Genomic DNA, 19,228 nt, shown 5'->3' on the forward strand with positions numbered 1-19,228 from the left:
AAAATAATTAAATTGTACAATTTCTTTTTCCAAATTTTATTTGGAATTTTAAATATTAAAATGAAAACTCACAAAGTTAAAGCTTTTTGGTTTGATTTGTAAGAAGGCAGACATGAGGTTCATTTTGAATTTAATGGATGATTTTGCCATTCACTATTTGACTGAAAAAAAACCAGAAAAAATGTTATTATTTAAATTCAATTAAATATAGAAATTATAATACCTAAACAAATCTAGTTCTTTTACTGAGGTAACTAGAAGCTACATCTAGTGTTGAATACACATCTTGAAACTGTTTGATTCAGCTCCCAGAATTATAGCAATTTTGACTGATCACAGATATCAATTTTGATATCAGTCAGATCAGTTTTGATAGTCACTGATCATTCTAAATCAAAAATGTAAAAATTATAGTGATTAAAATACAACAGACTTGCTGTAGGCTTTCTACTTTCTACTCAACTACTGAATCAAATGGTTGAAATAAAGAGATGGCCAACTGCTGGGAATGCTGATGATTTTTTGCCAGTGTGTTTGTACTTAGCTTGGCCTCTACCTGAAGTGGAAAATGTGTATGTAGAGGTGAAATATTCCCTTTGTATTCCAGCACTGCCATCCCTGGCTGGATGAACATGGAAAAAGTCAGCAGCTTTCCAGGTACTGTTGAAAAATAAGGTGAGCGGTACAATCTACAGCTCTGACCTCTTGTATTTTCAGGGTCTACTAAAGAACTATGTAAACTATTTACTCTATATTTTCGTATAAGAAAATGTTCAATGGTGATTTGTCTGCATAAAAGTTACACCAGAGGGATTCATGTATAACCATATATATATTTTTAAATAGGTCTTAAACTTACAAACATGCCAAAATATTGTCAGTTACAACTTGCTTTAGGAGCTCACAGCAGCTTTCCATGGGTACAGATAATGGGGCAGAGAAGAGCAAAGAGTATTGATTTTCTGCTTACAAAAATACTATTAACTTCAAGAACCTGAACAATGTTTCCCAAACAAAGAATTTATGACTCCACCTTGGCCTGAGAGGAAAAAATAATTAAAGTCACATTATTTCTTCAAATACTCAGACTCTAAATATTTGGTAACCAGCTCCCTGTTGTGCTAATGCTCTCCCTTCTGCACAGAATTTGTATTCTAGACCTACATGAAATTAGTATATGAAATGAACGGAGTGAATGATTTGTTAGAAGAACTTTTTGTTGTGAAAATGTAATGAATATTTCATGGTTCAAATTCAAAGCAACTATAAATCTAAAATATCAAGTTTTGCTGTGATGCATAAAAACCATTCATCATAACTGCTAAATACAAACCATATTCACTCCTGGTAAGAACCATAAATATGACAAGAAGTACCGAAAGAAAGTTGTAGTTATGGCTAAGAAGGAGTCTATGGAATGAATACAGTAAAATTCCTTCCAAATGTTTTAAATAATACTGTCTTTCCCGAAGAAAGATTGCATTTTATCAATATCAAGATTTGCAAATCAGTCAGGAGCACCAAAACTCAGACACTATCGTTGCACCCCAGCACAGCCGAATATTAAACCATATTTTAAAAATGATCAAAAAAGCAAAGAATATGTCTTACAAAGCCCTGAGTGAGTTTATTTGCAAGAACCTCCAAAAATTTTCTCCAGCCACAGTGCACACACCAGGCCTTTCAGTACAGCTCCTGGTCTTGAAGAGTCACTTTGGGAAAGACAGGTGTCTTTTTTTTTTTTAAGGAATCTTTAGTGGATTAAAATGTAACATGAGTGGAATCATAGAATCGTAGAACCCTTAGGGCTGGAAGGAACCTTTAAACGTCATCTATTCCAACTCCTTGGGTAGCCTGTTCCAGTGCCTCACTACCGGCACTGTAAAAGACTTTTTCCTTATATCTAACCTAAATCTCTTTAAGCATGAAACCATTTCCCCTTGTTCTGTCACCACAGACCCTGCTAAAGAGTCTGTCCCCTTCTTTTCTGTAGCTCCCCTTTAGATACTGAAAGGCCGCTATCAGGTCACCTCACAGCCTGAACAGCCCCAGCTCTTTCAGCTTGTCCTTTAGGAGAGGCATTCCATCTTGCAATGTGTGTTTCCAATCCAGAAGGTCAACGCTATCCTAGGTTGCATCAAGAGAAGTGTGACCAGCAGATTGAGGGAGGTGATTCTGCCCCTCTACTCTGCTCTCATGAGACCCCACCTGGAGTACTGCATCCTGTTCTGAAGCCCCTAACCCAAGAAGGACATGGAGTTTTTGAAGCAAGTCCAGAGGAGGGCCATGAAGATCATCAGTGGGCTGGAGCACTTCCCCTACAAGAACAGACTGAGAGAGCTGAGGCTCTTCGGCCTGGAGAAGGCTCCAAGGAGACCTTCTAGTGGCCTTCCAGTAGCTGAAGGGGACTACAGAAAAGCTGGGGAGGGACTTTTTATAAGGATATGGTAGATGACATCAGTGGCTCTTCCCCTGTCCATTAATACAGTGACAGCATCATAGAAGGCCACTAGGTTGGTCAAGCAGGATTTGCCCTTGGTGAAGCCATGCTGGTTCTCCCATATCACCTCCCTGCCTTCCATGTGCTTTAGAATAGCTTCAAGGAGGATCTGCTCCATAATCTTTCCTGGCACAGAGGTGAAACTGACAGATCAGCAGTTCCGAAAGGTCATCCTTTTACTCTTTTTAAAAATGAGTGTGAGGTTCCCTTTCTCCCAGTCACCATGTACTTTAATTCTCATGCAGTAAATTATACATTGTTGTTCTTGAGATATATGCCAAAGAAAATATCTGATACTTCCTAAGCACACGGTACATGGGTTCATATGATAGCAAGAGTGATTTTTAAACTGATTGGATAAATTTGGTTTGATTGGTTTCACAGAATCACAGAATCTTAGGGGTTGGAAGGGACCTCCAGAGATCATCGAGTCCAACCCCCCTGCCAAAGCAGGTTCCCTACACCAAGTCACACAAGTAGGTGTCCAGGCGAGTCTTGAATATCTCCAGAGAAGGAGACTCCACAACCCTCCTGGGCAGCCAGTTCCAGTGCTCCGTCACTGGAAAATACTTGAAAAGGACAGGTGAAAAGGTTAATTTATTTGGGGATGCTGAGTTCAAACACTTTCTTCCAGTTCTTCTCTTACTATTGATATGATATAGAAATGCATTTCTTGAAAGGAAAGTACTAAGTCACTCTTAGTATTTGTTTGCAGTTTATAGGGAGAAAGATTTTTTCAAAATCTGGACACCAGCTAAAAATTTCACTTACAAACTTTAAAAAAAAAAAAACAGTAGAGGCTATGAAGTATGAGTGTGAAGCATTGTTTGTATAAACTAATTTTCAAGATGCATTATACATTTCCTTTGCATGCTTTCAAAGACACACTGTGTATACAGCTTGAATCCAGCTTTAGTGTAATTGGCAATGAGCAAGATAATCAGCTTCTGATTTTGAACAACTTGACTTCATTTTCAAAAGATTAGTCCCTCTGAGAATCACATCATTCTTATTTACACAAAGGATTCAAATCCAGCTACTGGAATGTTGAAAAATACTGCAGAACAGTCAGATTCAAAGATTACTTAATCAGTAATAAAATCTCATTGTAAGAAGCATAGCAGTACTTCCTAAATCCCTCACTGCATGGTTGCTTATTCCATTAGAATCTGTGCTGGCCAATCTCCAAAGATGCAGAACTAATGCTATGGGGTATTATCTGTATTTGTTAAGCACTGAGAATTCAACATTTATTAGTGTTAATGACTGAAGAATAGATAAGCAATTTCCTAATATATTGTTATCACTTTAAAAAATTAGGGCCTACCCCTATCATAATTACTTTGTTATAATATGACTCAGATCAGCAGAATAAATAGGTCTGCAGACTTTATCCCTGTGCATTAAATGTAATGCACTGTTTGCTATTTTGCAAATGATGGACTTTTAACTTGAGAAATCCTTTTCTTGGAAATAAGGAAAATGTAAATTGATTTCTAACAATTAGAGACGTATTTGTCTACCAATGTTTTAATCCTTCCTGTTGGAATGTATGGATAGGAAAAAGAGAACAGAACTTAGACTATATTAACCTCACCTGACTAGAAATATTATTCTTTTAATTAGACAGTAAAAATCATAAATCATCATAGTGTGTATTGTACTGTGTTGATAAAGCTGTGAAGAGAAAAACACAGCTAATAACTAGTTGTAATTTCAGAATTACAACATGTTCTGTAAAACTTCTCAAATTTGACACTTTCCATCAGCAATCAAGAAGTGGGTTCCTTGAGTTTGAATGCAACTTAATATTGACAAAGAATTTAATTTTTTATTTATATTCACAATTTTTATTACAAATGTATGCATAGGTCGCTCTGACCTATGCACAGCCATCTGGAACATGGCTTATACTTCATGTCACTGTCACCACTGCTGAAATGCACCACCCACAGCCTCAATGGGCTCACTGAGCACTGAGCCACTGTTTGTTCTCCATCAGTGTTCAGCAAATGCTGATGAATGTCAATGGATGCTTTTTTATTTCCGCATAGAGGAATTCAGTAACACACCTTTGCTTCGTATGCAATTGTGTGACAGATACCATTCTATCAGACTGCCCCTCTGCTGCCATCTGTCTCATGGCAGCAACACGTAACAGAATATTGGTGGGAAGATTCAATCTCTACTGCCATACCACTAGCTTCTGCCTCTGATGCTGTAGGCCAACATGATAAAATAGGAGGCATTACTCTCAGAAAAGCCTTCACATAATATACTATAAAGTGATAAATAAAATAGATTTGTAATTCATAGAATAATTAAGACCTTTAAGATCATCTGACTCACATACATTCTTTGAAGAAAAAGAGCTGAAAACTTTCTGTTCTGGAGAATATAGAGCTGCTAGTAAATTTAAAATATGTTGATAAAACAGATACTTCAATGGAGCATTACTCTTTTTTTAGTAGAGTCTCTTAACTCTCTAAATTCAATGCAGTTATTGATCAATCAAATTTTAAATCTTTTTTGGAAGGTTTTGGATGGATAAAGCCCTGAGCTACATGATCTGAGATCATGATCAACTTTTTTTGGTTGGTATAGAGTCTGCCTAAGGTCCCTTCCAACCTGAATTATCCTTTCTGATTAATTTGTTCTTTTCTGCATAGTGGGTGGCGGGGACAGCTAAAGAGAGTCTTCTGTTCTTAGGTGATACCAGTGGAAAGGTTTCAGAACTTAATACTTTGGAAGGCTATTTCTGGGTTATGAATTTGGTCTTAGATGGGTGATCCATTCTTCCTAGTAGAAAATGAACAGGTCAGGTTGATCCCTCTGGAGAGGGGGCATGGCTTTTGACTTGGGAACACCTAAACTTCTCTAGGAACAGAGATTCATGGGGGCATTGAGAAGCTGAAACACAATATGAACTGGTAAGAAGAAGAGGAAACAGACACGCAGACCTCAGAGTCCACGGAAATTAAAAAGAAATCCTAGGGAACTGAAAGGACAGCACAGTTGGCTCAAACCCACCACAGAGGAAACGACACATCTGCAAGGGATTTAAATTTCCAATCTATCTTATCTAGTGACTGAATTGTCTCAAACAAAATGTACAATAGTTCTAGTTCATATAAAATAGTCATCTATTTAGTTGTGTGTGTGTGTTGGACGTACAGAGCTCTACAGGATGAAGGAGGAAATTAACCTGGACCGAAGACATTTTTTGACTATCAGCAGCAAAGGTAAGAAGAAACTGATGGTCTTGTGGGAATAGTAATTAGAAATACAATTTAGTCCCAGAATAATGCTTTTGTCTTTTCTCTTTCTCTTCCTTGTGCCTCTCCAGTGAAAAAATAATGATAGAGCTGGGCTATCATTTCAGATCACTGCTTAAAACAACAGAATGCACAAACCTTTTAACAAAAGGTTTGTTAAAAGGTTTAATAAAATTGTTTAATAAAATTTCCACTACTATAAAAATAATTCTTGAAAATGACACACTTCTTCCTACGGTGGAAGAGCAAGAAATGCAATCTAGTTTTTGTGGATATTTAATGATAAGTTTTTCTGGTGTTTCTTATAGTATCAGACCCTTGTTACTCCAGGAGTGACCAAATTCACGCGGCATGTGGCTTGGGATTTATGGGTGAAGTTGCTTAGAGGAGAAAAAAATTGTGTAGACATAAGAAATATTCTTCTAAAAAGGCAATTTTATTCTTTTATTTACAGCAATGGATATTTTGACTTTTACAAAAAGCTGTAGCTCTCTTAGCACGATAATTATCATCCGCTGAGAGAAAAATGTATGGCAGAGAATTGAAAAAGCTTTCTGTCAGTGCCGCCTTACCCAAAAGGCAAAGCAGCTGAACAGACAAACTGTTTTAAAGCTACTTGTTGTGTCCTAACTGAGCACTGCCTATTCAACAACTTCACTTGGAGCAAACTTTTAGGTCTGTTCTCATGTAACTCAAACAAAACTGAGAAAGAGCAGAATGAAGCAGTGGGGTAAATACACCTCAGTATCATAATTCTGCATTTGACACTTCCTCTAAAAACTTGTAGATAGCTTCTTTTAAACTCCATATAGCTCAATGAAGCTGAGACAGCTTGCATTTGAAGCAATTGGTGCTCAAGCTACAAAATAATCGGATCCAATAAGGAGATTGTTGTATATGCAGAGTGAGTGAGAATTAGACTTTCATTTTAAAGTCTGAAGAACATAAATACTTGGAAATACTTGTTTTATGTCAGCTCCATAGCAAAAGCAGTCAAACTGCTGACCTCCATGCATGTCTAGACAACTAACGGCACTGGATTTCCATAGTAATAAAGAAACTGGGATTTCACACAAGTGTGTAAAAATAAGCTCACCCAGAATGTAATGGCCTGCTATGTGGTGAAGCCAAACATAAGGTGTAATGTCACTTACAGTGCTGACTGAAATGTACGAACCTCTGTGATGGATGGACAACCAGTGAGAAAGATGACTGAAATTCACATGAAAATTTTAATGGTTAGTGACTAATATTAGTGACTAATGGAGCTTAACACGTAGCCAACTTATTAAGGAGAGAAGTCCCATTTAATTTACCCCAGTCCAGAAAAAAAAGTTCAAGGAAGGTTACGGAAAACAGGATATCAGATTAAGCAATCATTAAATGGTAGATAAGCTACCTTAGCACAGACTTTCTCCTTATTACCAACTATATATAATTACATTAGCCCTATTAAACTATTTCAGATAGTGTCTGCTACTTCATACAAAGTACCACAATTCCATTTAGAGCATCAGCTACACCCACAAGTTTTTCAAACCTATATTCTAGCTGCTCATGGAAAAGATTTCTGCTGCCTCTGAATCTCTTGGTGTTTTCCCAAGTCATCTTATTGATAAGGCAGAACTGGATACACACCACCTACTATTTCAGCTTTTAGTTACAGATCAACTAAATATGTTGTTACATTGTACTCTTGCAAACTTCATAGACTGAAAGGTGTAAGAATACACAGAGGCCTAGAAGCCTGAGAAAATTCTTGTAAATATATAGAAAACACTTCTGTTTGACAGTCAACTAACTATCAAGGCTACTTAATGAACAAATCAAGATCTGCAGACACCACAGCCTGCATGCTCTTTCTTAGAAGATTTTAATCTTTGTCCTTGTCCTTCAGTGGAGTTTCTTTCCAGAGCATCTTGGCTTAATAAACACCTTTCAAGAAGGCTTCAGCACTAGTGTGAGAGTACTTGTATAGCAATCTGGAGTTCTTATCAGCTGTGTAGTGATCAGGTGGAGGAATAATTGATTTCAATAAGCAACACCTGTTTTTATAATTGCTCAAGTGATTATAATTAAATAATAAAAAGCCAATTTAGCTATCTTTACTCAGATATTAACCTCTGATATACAGCATAAGAGTGAAATTGTAATAGGTTAGATTTCCTTAAAAAACAAGATGATACTATACGTTTATTGTACTTTGGTCTGTTTTGCTTATTTTCACTTGCTATTTTTTTTATTTTTTTCACCAGAACAAAATATACATTTTTCTATTCAAAGAGCTTTCTCTGCTATCTTTTTTTCCCTACTGTTGTGCCAAATACGTTCCTTCTCTCAACCAGATTTTTCCTCAGATTTTTTTTTTATGATTTACTGACAGCATTATTTGGCTTGTGATTTCCTATATTACCTAGATCAATTTCTGCAGAAATGCTGCTTAGCTAGTTATTCCCCCTCCATGTTTGTGTACTTCCTCTTTCCTAAGTATAATTACTCGCAATTGTTTTTACTGAATTGTACACAGTATTCATTTTTTTAATATATGTTCTTTGTTTTTGCTAAGATATTTGCATACTAAGCTTGTTTTTGTGCGCTTTTTGCAATCGTTCCCAGCTATGTGCTTGTTTATTTTGTGGGTTCTCCAAACCATCTTCCAGGTCTGCCATAATAACAGTGAATATGGAAAAGTCCAAGACTTGTTATGTGTTACTGCAGATCTCTTCTCAAGGCATCTTGTCATTCTGCCTACTAAGTTATCATTATCTACTAAGATAGTGCATTTCCTTCTCTTTCATTTTATGTGATTTTTGTTCTGAAAATAGAAGCAAAGCTAAGTCAGTGGTTTCCCTTGACCTACTTTTCCCTTCCATGAATTAAAACATGAGTTTTTCTTTTTCAAATCTTCTGGCACCTCCATCTCTTTTGCAAGTTTTCAGCAATAATTACAGATATACTTGTGACAAATGTCCGCCCCAGAGTATTTCTACATGAATCTTTTTTTGGCACAGTTCATCTGAAAACAACCAAATATATACTGTAATCTGCTCTACTAACCTGTTTTATTCTTTGGCTCTGGTATGTGAGTCATTGACTTGCAATTGGCCTTTTAAGTGGGGAGTGAAGAAAAAATATGAAATTCAATGTGCTGATGTTCTCAGTTTCATTCATCAATAACATTAATTGTCTTGCAACAACCAGACCAAAGCTTTTTCGAGCATTGCCTTAGCACTGATGCAATTACAGAAAGTATAACAAGACATTACTCATATCCCTCACTGGATATCTCACACAGGCTTTTCTAATTTTATCTATATGTGCTTAAATTATGTTTTTTTTATGCTTGTTCTTACTAACCCAACCTGATTTCTACCTTCTGCATGCCTTTTTCTTAATTAAAACATGGATTTCTCCAACCTCTGTTCTGAACAAGATGGAGCATAACGTCACCCATCCTGGCCACCCGTATTGGAAGGTAGGGACATCACTTTTTTCTTCCTTTTGTTTTGTTGAGCAATATCGCCATTCTTATAATTTATCCAACCAGTAAGCAGGATTAGTGTTTTATGCTCTCACTGGAAAAATAACCGGTGGCTCAGAATTTGCTGTGAAACCAATCACAAAGAAGGGAAGTGCAGTTGCCCTGGTGACAGTGTTGTCAATCCTATCTCCGTGGTGCCACCTTCTGATAGTCTTATCGGTGCTCCCGATGGTGCTGCTTGACAGCATGCTCTCAAAGCAAATATCCCTGCATGGAAGCAGTAGCTAATGCAGTGGGACTGGCCCTGTGAGAATGCGTCTACCTGAGACTGGAGAAATGTGGCTGTGCTGATCAAAAATGGAAGCTTCAGGATCGTGTCCTGGCGTTAATCTTATTTTCTATATTATTTTTTCTAACTTCCAGTCTAGGGAACATGAAGACTCAAATAATGCACAAATGCTGGTAGTCAGGTTTATGTCATACTGAATGGTCAGTAATGACTGAACTGCAGGAAAAGCAACATTTTTAAAATATTTTGTTCCACTAGAAAAAGCTTGAAAACATTAGCACTTATGTAACTGTTCATATCAGTTTAGGTTTAACTTACAATATGGTGACAGCAGATCTAATAGATACATTTGCAATGGAGAGAATTGATAAAGAATATATTGAAGTCTTTCCAATGACTTGCCACAGCTCCTGAGTGGCCTATACAGAGATGAGAGCAATCATGAGGCAGACTGTCATCATGAAATGTATGTCTTGTACTTTTGACTCCAGTCCTCATTTTTATCTCTAAATCCCCCTGTTCCTCATTTAACCTCATATATAAGAGGAGAATGTAGACTGGTGTTGAGCATTACTTGCTGTCTCAAATTCTTCTTTCAAAATTTGAGTCCTTTAATGGCAATTACCACGAATGCCTACTGGTGCAGGCAGTGTAAGTGGAGAGGATCTATTAGTTTTTCTTATATACTGATATGATCCTGTATGTACCTGGGAAAAGAGAACTCAAAATGAATTCATGTCCATTAATGGGCTATCCTTCCCACTGTTGACTCAGATCTTAAAGTATTTTGGGGAAGGTGCATAAAGAAAATGCAGCCCATCTCTATCTATCCCAACTTCAGGTTGTGCCAGGGAGTTGAAAAATACATTTGAGAAGAAAAAGCATCAGTTTTGTGTATAAGATGGCATGGGGAAAAGAATCTGATAAGAAGTTTCTTCTTCATAGTACAGTGGCTCTCTTAACTCTTCCAAAATGATGTGAAGTCCCCATCCCAAACTGAATGAGTTAAAGAAAACTTACAGCCATTGTGAGTTTTAAAATATAATTTTCCTCTGATTTTTTTTTTCTGTAAGGGTTAGTTGCAAATGGTTTTTTTGTGCTAATGTGGAGTTGACACCTGATACTCAAAATGCGAACTGTTTTTGTGGTTCTGATGTTTCAAGTAATTGTGTATTGCTGCCTGTTCTATGGGCATAATGCTTGCAAGACAGAAGGCTTGAAGAAACCAGGGGTCTTGGGTTCTCCATCCAAGGAAATACTGCTGCAGGGAGCCTAGCAGTAAGCAGCCTTGGCAAATTCTAGAAAGTTAAAACTACTTAAGAGACTTTTCTTTTTGTTTGTTTGTCTGGTATAAAATGATATTCTCAGTGGAGATATCTGGGACGCTGCCTACTTACATTATCATGAGGCAAAAATTCATTGCATTATTTTAGAAAAGTTGAATCTGCAGCAAAGGTAGTCCTTAGTAAATGAAGTAGCTGAAACTACATTGCTTTTGTGGCTACTGCTGTGTTCTATCTTCAACCCCCAGTTTGCCATTTTGGGAATACAGCTACATATTACTACAGAGTGTATGTGCAGGAGGTTCTCTGTGAAATGGAATTCATTTTTTTGCTTTCTCTAGGGAAGCTGCATACATGACCAGTGCATGGAAAAACATTACAACGCGGGCCTACTTACCTATGGTTTCTCTGCTATTTTGAAAGACCATCTGTGTTTGTAAAGAAAGAGAAAATGGGTCAGTATGAAGCTAGCTAAAGGTGATTTTGCACATCCCCAAAATATACCTTCTGCTACAATGCTTTATTTTTTCCTTGGGTGAAGTCCAAAGACTTTGACCAAAATACTTCTGCAGACTTCTCTAAAAGAACAAATAATTAAAAAATAAAAATAAAAACTCAACCCAGGATCATGGATGTATCTGTTCAAAAACTTGCTGAGTTTTTCAGGTCACAGAAGACCATTTCCTGCTAGTACAAGAAGAAAACTAAACTGCTGATTTGTTTACGGGTGTGTGAAAATCCTGTGGCTTTAAAGTGCTTTGTGTGTGAGGAGAGGGAGAACAGGGGAGGGCAGGGGGATGGATGGGTGGCTTTGTTTTAAAATAACGTTAAAATCATATTCTTTATGTGTTTGTTTTACCTGCAAGGTGACAAATGATCGCACTTAGTAAATCAAAGGTTTTGGCGTAAAATCTTTCTTTAACAAGCCATATCTGTTCAAAGTAACAAAGCCTGGATTGAATATAAGTGGGTGTCAGTTCAGGAAGTAAATACCTATCTGTTGTATAATCAGGTCTATTCTGTATTTACTGAGTCCTGACTGGCTCTTCTACTTCCCTAAGTAGGGAAAACATCAAATCTTGAGCTTCATTTTCCTCCACATGCAGATCAACGGACCATTGTCCCCTTTGTAGTTAATGGAAGGTTGGAAGGAAAGACAGCTACAGTTCTGTGCTGCCCGATTGCAGGAAGTGAGCATACAGGCATACTTGTGTAGATACACTCATCTTCCCATTATCTTATATTGCAGCCTGGTTTAGTTATGTGTGAACACCACATTTTGGAAGGATGAAATCTGCTTCATAATATGCCTGCATAAACACCAATAATATACTAGATGTACCCATCTCTATAAACAACCAAGTATAATGTATTGTGCTGAGTAAGATGCTGGTATAGTAATTGTAATATGAAATGTGGATGAGTTTGTGAGATTTTGTATACGTGTTTAAAGGAAAGAAAAGAACCAGGATACAGGAATCATTAATAGAAGTTAATCCAGAAATGCTGCAACATGGCATTCCAAGTAGAAAGAAAGTACTGATACAGCCTGTGCAGTCTGTATGCAAATTGATCTTGCACAGGGAGAGAGATTGTTTTTGACAGCTTGACTCTAGCAATGCTTCAAGGCACCTAGAATGGTCCTACTTTCTATTTTCTCCAGTTCCTTATATTCCTTGAGGTGTTATAATGAAAGACTTCTGACCAGACTAAATGTAGTTCATGTTGACAAAGACTGTAAACACACATGGTAGCTTTCATGTCTCTGTGAAATCTTTTGACTTTTTCATGCCTTGTCCATAGGACAAGCTGTGAAATGACAGATAATTTCTGTCACCTGTGTTGAGATTTCAGTAGGACTATGAAATGGCTGCAAGTCTCTAGAAGGACATTCCGAAAACAGTGTTTGAATGATCTCTGGACTCCCTTTAAGCTTCAAAGGAACTGCATCACTTTCTCCATAACCTCAGTAATTGCTGTTTAAAAAAAAAAGCAGATTTTTAAAAAGAAATCATACAATCTAGAAACATACTTTCCATCTGTGTATTGCGGCTGAAATCCAAAGCAGGCCAGCTGGTCATAGCACAGCTCACACATTCACAGTATCTGTCCTCTGAATAAGCCATTTCAGCACAAATAGTGGAAAGCACAAAGTGGAGTCTGAGCTTCTCTGTTTTTTTCCCCACATCTGACACTTAAAGGACTGGCAGGTACTAAAAGATTCTCTCTGATCTTAAATTTGATATTGTCATTGCATTTTATTTGCTGCTCAAATATGTCTTTTAAAAACTGTGTGATCCAGGATGTGAAGTGGAATGTTTGTTGTGGCAAATGCCTCTCTTCATTGGAGCCGTTTGGTCTGGCAGTATTCCCAGTTTGCTGTAGATTTAGCAAGTAAGTTGTGCACAGTCCCTGGATTTTTGTTCTTCCTTTTTGTGGCAGTCTCCCTATATCCTGAAAGCACCTGGAGTTTTACAGTAGCGTCTTTCAAAATCTTCATTTTAAACCTGAATGCAGGAACTGATCACAGCAGACTAGAAATTTGTCTTTATGAAATTGGAAGTCCCTCTTCCATATGATGAATATCTGGGTGCAGACTCTGTTGGCAGAGGCCCACAGTCTTCCCCTCTGCCTGCCCTGGCTCCATGGACAGTTTGGAGATTGTGATTGCCACATCCTTTTAAGTAAAAGATAGAGGTAATGTGTCAGCTAGTGGTGAGGAAAGTGAAAGTTAAAAACCGTAACAGTACACAGGGATCATGACTGATAAGGGGAAAGTTAGTCTCTGTAGTCTTTTGAGGTGATCTAACCCAGTTTTGAACGGTGTATGAGCAGCCAATGACCAAGCTGAAACTTAACCTGAAGAGGAAATGTGAGTGTGCCTGAGAAAACTCTAGAAAAGATACTTGGGCTTTCAGCAGCACTTGGCGAGGTTGGGGTTACTGAACTGTATGAAACTCAAAGACGATTCTGGCACTGTTTAAAGTCTTCCTGTCTTCTTCATCTGTTCTCTGAGGAGTCTGAGTTACTCCATTTCACTAGGCTCAAATATTCACGTGATTCCCCATTTGCTGAAGTAAGTATCAGATGTGCACCAGAGGACTTTGTTGTGGTATGGCCTATAGATCGCTTCGGAAATCAATATCCACATTGAGAATTGCATTGCCAGCAGAGTTTCCAGTTTAGTTTCCTTTGGAAGAAACCTAGTTCTCAGGCTCTGAGGACCAAGCGAGCACATGAGAACAGTCAGAGGATATGCTCAAAGCCCCACTCTGCTCTGAATGGAACCACCTTTGTGGGCAAAGCAAAAGTTTCAATTTCTGAAGCATGCAGATGTATGATTAAAAAAGGAGAAGGAAAAAGGAAAAAAAAAGATGGCATAGAGCTAAGCAGACAAAACTCACAAATGTTGTCAAGTTATGTTTTAAAAAACATACTATTTTGCTTTTTGATATTCTGACACAGTGTCAGAATAGACTGGATAACCAAAGAATAATTCAGGTTGGAAGGGCCTTTAGGAGATCATTTAGTCCAATGTCCAGAGGGGTCAGCTGTAAGGCCAGACCCACTTGCTCAGGGCTTCATAAAGTATAGTCTTAAAAACTTTTAAGAATGAAGACTATACAGTCTCTCTGGACAACTCACTCCAATGCTTGACTGTCCTTGTGCTGGAAAAGCACAGCTTATATCCAGACAAAAACTCTAATTTTAATTTATGACCATAGCCTATTGTCCTTCCTCAATATATCACGTTGAAGAGCCTGGCTCTGTTCTCTTGATTACCTATTTGATGATCTTGGAGGCAGCTATTAAGTCCCCTTCAAACTTCATTTTCCCATTTCAATTAAGCCCAGTTCTTTTTTTGTATATTAGATGCACCAGCCTCCTGAGCATCTTGGTGGCCTTCTACTACACCTGCTCCAGTTTAGTGAACTAATTCCTTGCATGGAGTGCACAGTTAAGTTGCAAGTTCCTAAGCACTAGGTTAAATGAAAACTGAATTTATGGTCTGGTGTTTTGCTATCCTACACCTGTTAATTTGTTAGAATATAGATCTGGACAGACTGTACTTAAAGTTCTTTATCCAGACTTGTAGATAATATAAAGACATAAAGCAGGCTGCTATAGTTTATGTCTTCAACCACATTGAGTTTGGAGTGGTAATGTGGAAAATAAATTCTACTTTCACAAAAGTGACCAAAACAGTTTGTGCTGTTTCTTTGCACAGTCAGTCTTGCACAGCTGTACTATACCTCTGTGGCTAAACAGCCAGAACTGTGGCCTTAACTTTGAGTCTTATAAGAATACTAGTCTGATTTCTAACTGCAATTTTGTGTTAATATGACTGCTATCTTTTCTTAGCAATGGAATTTGATATACTTGTATGGTATTTTCTGTACTCTTTAAAAGGCATCAACTTATTCCATTTCCTTTTTAAAAAAAAACAAATTTGAATATTAAGATGTCTCCTTTCATAATTAGTTACAAAGGTGCATCTATTTGATACAGGTTCAAAAGAAGTACAGAATCATGTAAGAAAAAAGAAATCTCTAGAGGTTTCTACTCCAACATCCAACACCCAACTAAGAGCAGGACAGTTTCCAAAGTTACATCATGTTGTTTAGGGCCTTGGCCAGTTGCGTATCTGAATATCTCGAAGGATCCATATCCTGCATCTCTTCTGGGCAACCTGATCCAGTGTTTGACCCCTCTAGTAGGGAAGAGTGGATTCTTTAGATCTAGTTGCAACTGATGTCTGTTTATTTTTGTCTTCTTACTATGCATCTCCAAAATAGTCTGCCTGTGTTCTCTACAACCACCCATTGCTTCATTATGCTGCAGTTGTTTACAGAGCTCTATGAATGGGTGATGAAGAAAGACAGGTACTCTGAATAACTATCAAATTATAGTAATTAAAACTAGAACTTGCTGGGCAGAGGATTCTGCAGATCAGGAAAGAGGTACAGCTGGAAGGAGCACTAAAACCTTACCTGATCATGCAGAAAGAAAAGTGATCTAGATAACAAAATAGCTCTTTATTGCTCAGATTTTTCACAGTCAGTGAAAATTTCCCCTTGTAGCAGTTGTACCAGAATTGTCCGTACTGTGTCATATCATAGTTTTTCTAAATGGCTGCAGATGATAGCTTGGAAAGACTTGGTCAATAATGAGCCCCGTATGTCCTACTGGAAGGCTGAAAGATACCTTCTCCTTCTTTGTGAGTCTGGGGCTGGTGCCCTATCTCTGAAGGCTTTAAAGGCCAGGTTGGATGGGGCCTTAGGCAGAATATCTAGTGGTTGGTAACCCTGCCCACAGTAGGGGGGGTTGGAATGACTTTTTAGGTCCCTTCCAACCTAAGTCATCCTGTGATTCTTCAGTGAAAATGATCATAGTTGTTCAGTCTGGTGCGCTACACCTGTCCACTGCAATTGAGATACGATCTGAACTTCCACCATCTCTGAATGCAGATGAAGTAGAGGTCACTGTTCCTTCCTCTTCCTACGCTGTCTCTGTGGATTGGCTCACTCTGTGCTCACTCATCTGTTACCTTCATGGTAAGATACACGCTACAACACGTCCTAGGTTAGCACCAGAATGAACAGCTCTCTGAAACGGTCTCTTCAGGTGGATTATTCAAGCATAGCCATCAGTCTTTTCATATTTACTTGGACAGTATTATATACAATGAATTTCACTTCCTATTCCAGAAATTGTTTGTTCAAATCTGATCGTGTGTTAGTGGCTCAAGCACAAACAATCACTGCCATTCAAGCAGGATTAGGTGTGCTTTATACTCTTCCAGGTTTGTTAGCTTGTGGTATGGCTACGTTCTTAGAGATGCCTGACTGTAGAGTTCTGCGCTTAATTCTCTACCTACTCATATACTCAGCTTTACTCAGTTAAGTAACGCTGCTGAAGTATGTCTCTGTATCAACTTGCTGTAATGCAAATGTAAGATAACCAGAGCAAACCCCTACTCTAACTACATATACAACCGATGTGCCCTCAAGTAATTGGGCCCGTAGGATAGAAAGCAAAACATCGCAAATGGTACTGGTTTGCAGTAATTCATAATCCCTTAAGCATATAAATCCACCAGACAGCTTAGAAGTGCAATTTCTGCCACCAGCTATGTTGAAAATGCACCCGCATACTTCGTACTAAACTACGGCATCAAGCAACAAGCTCTGCTTCAGGGATAGTGTAGAGCCCCTATCATTCCCATGCCTGTTCCGGGAGTTGTCATGTCTCAGGGAGTCATAGTGCCTCCAGAGCTTCCCTTGCATCACTATTAATTAGAGTGCAGTTTGCACTCCTTTCTGCATCTTGTCAGCTTCACTGGCTTGTGTGTGGGATGAGATAGTCTCGTCCCCTTAGTGCATGCCATGAGAGCTGCTGCGGTGGGTCAGACTGGGGGTCCAGCCAGCCTGACACGCGTTTTCTGACAGTGGCCTGCAGCAGATGTTTAGAGAAAGAGAAGAAGAACTGGGCAATTACAGAGAGAGACTTTTCAGTGATTTGCCAGGGAAACCAGGGATGTGTGGGCTTCTTGATCCAGTTATCATGTCTGCATGTTAGTGCATGATAGGTAGATAGATTGCTAAACACTAAACAAGATAGTGAGCTTGTTTTAATCCATCTTTGAATTATTTTTACTCCTTTCCAATATCCAGTAGCAATACATTCCACAAAAGTTCAGCAATATGCAAAAAGATGATTCTTTCTGCAAACCCTAAACCCGTCAGCTGCTCAGGATATTTCCTTCTCTGGTCCCACTCCTGTACAAAAAAGCAACAATATGGACTGGATGCTTCTCTTTTCTTCAAATTAATTGAAACATCTGTGCAAAACTGTTTTCATTCAAAAAGAAATGACATTTCTATTTCAAAGCTTTTGAATTATAGTTAGTTTTGTTTCTTTAGAGGAATGTTTTCTTTCATTTCATGTCAAAATTAATTTTACTGAAGTTGAATTTTAAAGAAAACAAAGGAAATTAAGAAAAATGCAGTGAAAGCAAGAAAGCCTGCCTTTCCTTCCATTGTGAGCTGCTTCTGATAAGAGTGCTTCCCATCCCAACTGCAGAGCCCCTCCGCCATCTCCTACATAAAGGATTAGACCCAGTACAGAAAAGCGCTAGTGACTTTGTCTCTGAAAAGGAAAGCCTTGGCTTTGGGCACGATATGAGCGCAGTGCTAAGCAGCCTACACCTGGTAACTGATAATTATGATCAAAGTTACACATTACTGTATGCCTATATTTTAAATGAGATTCGAGGTAGCTAATTGCAAGAGAACGAGAGGATATTTACAGTACTGCATCTTATTTTCTCCTCCGTTCTGTCACAATTTTCCACAAAGGAATGAAAATTTTTAAGCTATCAGCTCAAACTGTTGTTAACTGAGTGACAAGCATAATATATTAAGTTAAAGAAAAATGAAATAATTATTTATATTATTCTTAGAGGAGGCCAGAGTGTGAGCTGATGCTGAAAAAGTGACTGAACAATAATCCCTTTTCCTCCTCAGTATGAAAAAGGACAAAATAAAAATGAACGGCGTCAGTAGCCTTACGTGACATTTCTCTCCATGGTTTATTTATTAAGTTCCAGGAAATGTACAGTGAGGTGAAACAAATATTAGTACCGATAACTGAGTAAAGAAGACTTTGTGGTGCAGGAAATAGATTGTGAGAAGAAAGGACTGAATATTCTTCATAATAGTCTTTCTAGCAAGTGATCAGTATTTATTTTAGGAAATGACTGAAATACATGTAATCATATATGTATCAATAAACTGCAAGGAAGTGTTCTTCTGGAAGCCAGCATGATTGCCAAAAGACTACTGCTACGTAAATGAAAAATCTGCTAATTGTTTAGTGTTGCCAAATGTTTAACTGCCCTCTGAAACTTGGCATACACAATGAAAATGAGTTACCAAATGGATAAAACAATAGCAGTTATCCAAGATGAGTGATCTTGTTCTTCTTGAATTGTGTGCTGAGATCACAGAATCATAGATTCACAGAGTGGTTTGGATTGGAAGGGACCTCAAAGCCCACCCATCCCCACTCTGTGCTGTGGCCAGGGCTGCCCCCCATCAGCTCAGCTGCCCAGGGCCCCATCTAGCCTGGGCTTGAGCGCCTCCAGGGATGGGGCACCACAGCTTCTCTGGGCAGCTGTGCCAGCACCTGACCTCTGAGTAATTAATTTCTTCCTAACTATACCTTCCTATCTAGCGACTTTTAGTTTAAAGCTATTGCCTCTTGTCCTATCGCTATGAGAACCATGTAAAATGTTGGTCCCCCTTCTGCTTATAAGCTCCCTTCAAGTACTGGAAAGCTGTCATCTCCCTGGAGCCTTCTCTTTTCCAAAGAAAACAAGCCCAACACCCTCAGCCTTTC

At 38.3% G+C, this 19,228-nt stretch overlaps 1 long non-coding RNA gene across 1 annotated transcript; it reads left to right on the forward strand.

Annotated features, from left to right (window-relative positions):
- The first annotated feature begins 556 nt into the window (after nucleotides 1–556).
- Nucleotides 557–12,196, forward strand: LOC116216456. Its single transcript, XR_004159218.1, has 4 exons — nucleotides 557–675; nucleotides 5,677–5,742; nucleotides 9,209–9,250; nucleotides 11,170–12,196. It is a non-coding gene; the product is annotated as an uncharacterized LOC116216456 (long non-coding RNA).
- The last annotated feature ends 7,032 nt before the right edge of the window (nucleotides 12,197–19,228 follow it).

The sequence above is a fragment of the Meleagris gallopavo genome, chromosome 3 (assembly GCF_000146605.3).
Source record: "Meleagris gallopavo isolate NT-WF06-2002-E0010 breed Aviagen turkey brand Nicholas breeding stock chromosome 3, Turkey_5.1, whole genome shotgun sequence".
NCBI classification, from domain to species: Eukaryota; Metazoa; Chordata; class Aves; order Galliformes; family Phasianidae; genus Meleagris; species Meleagris gallopavo.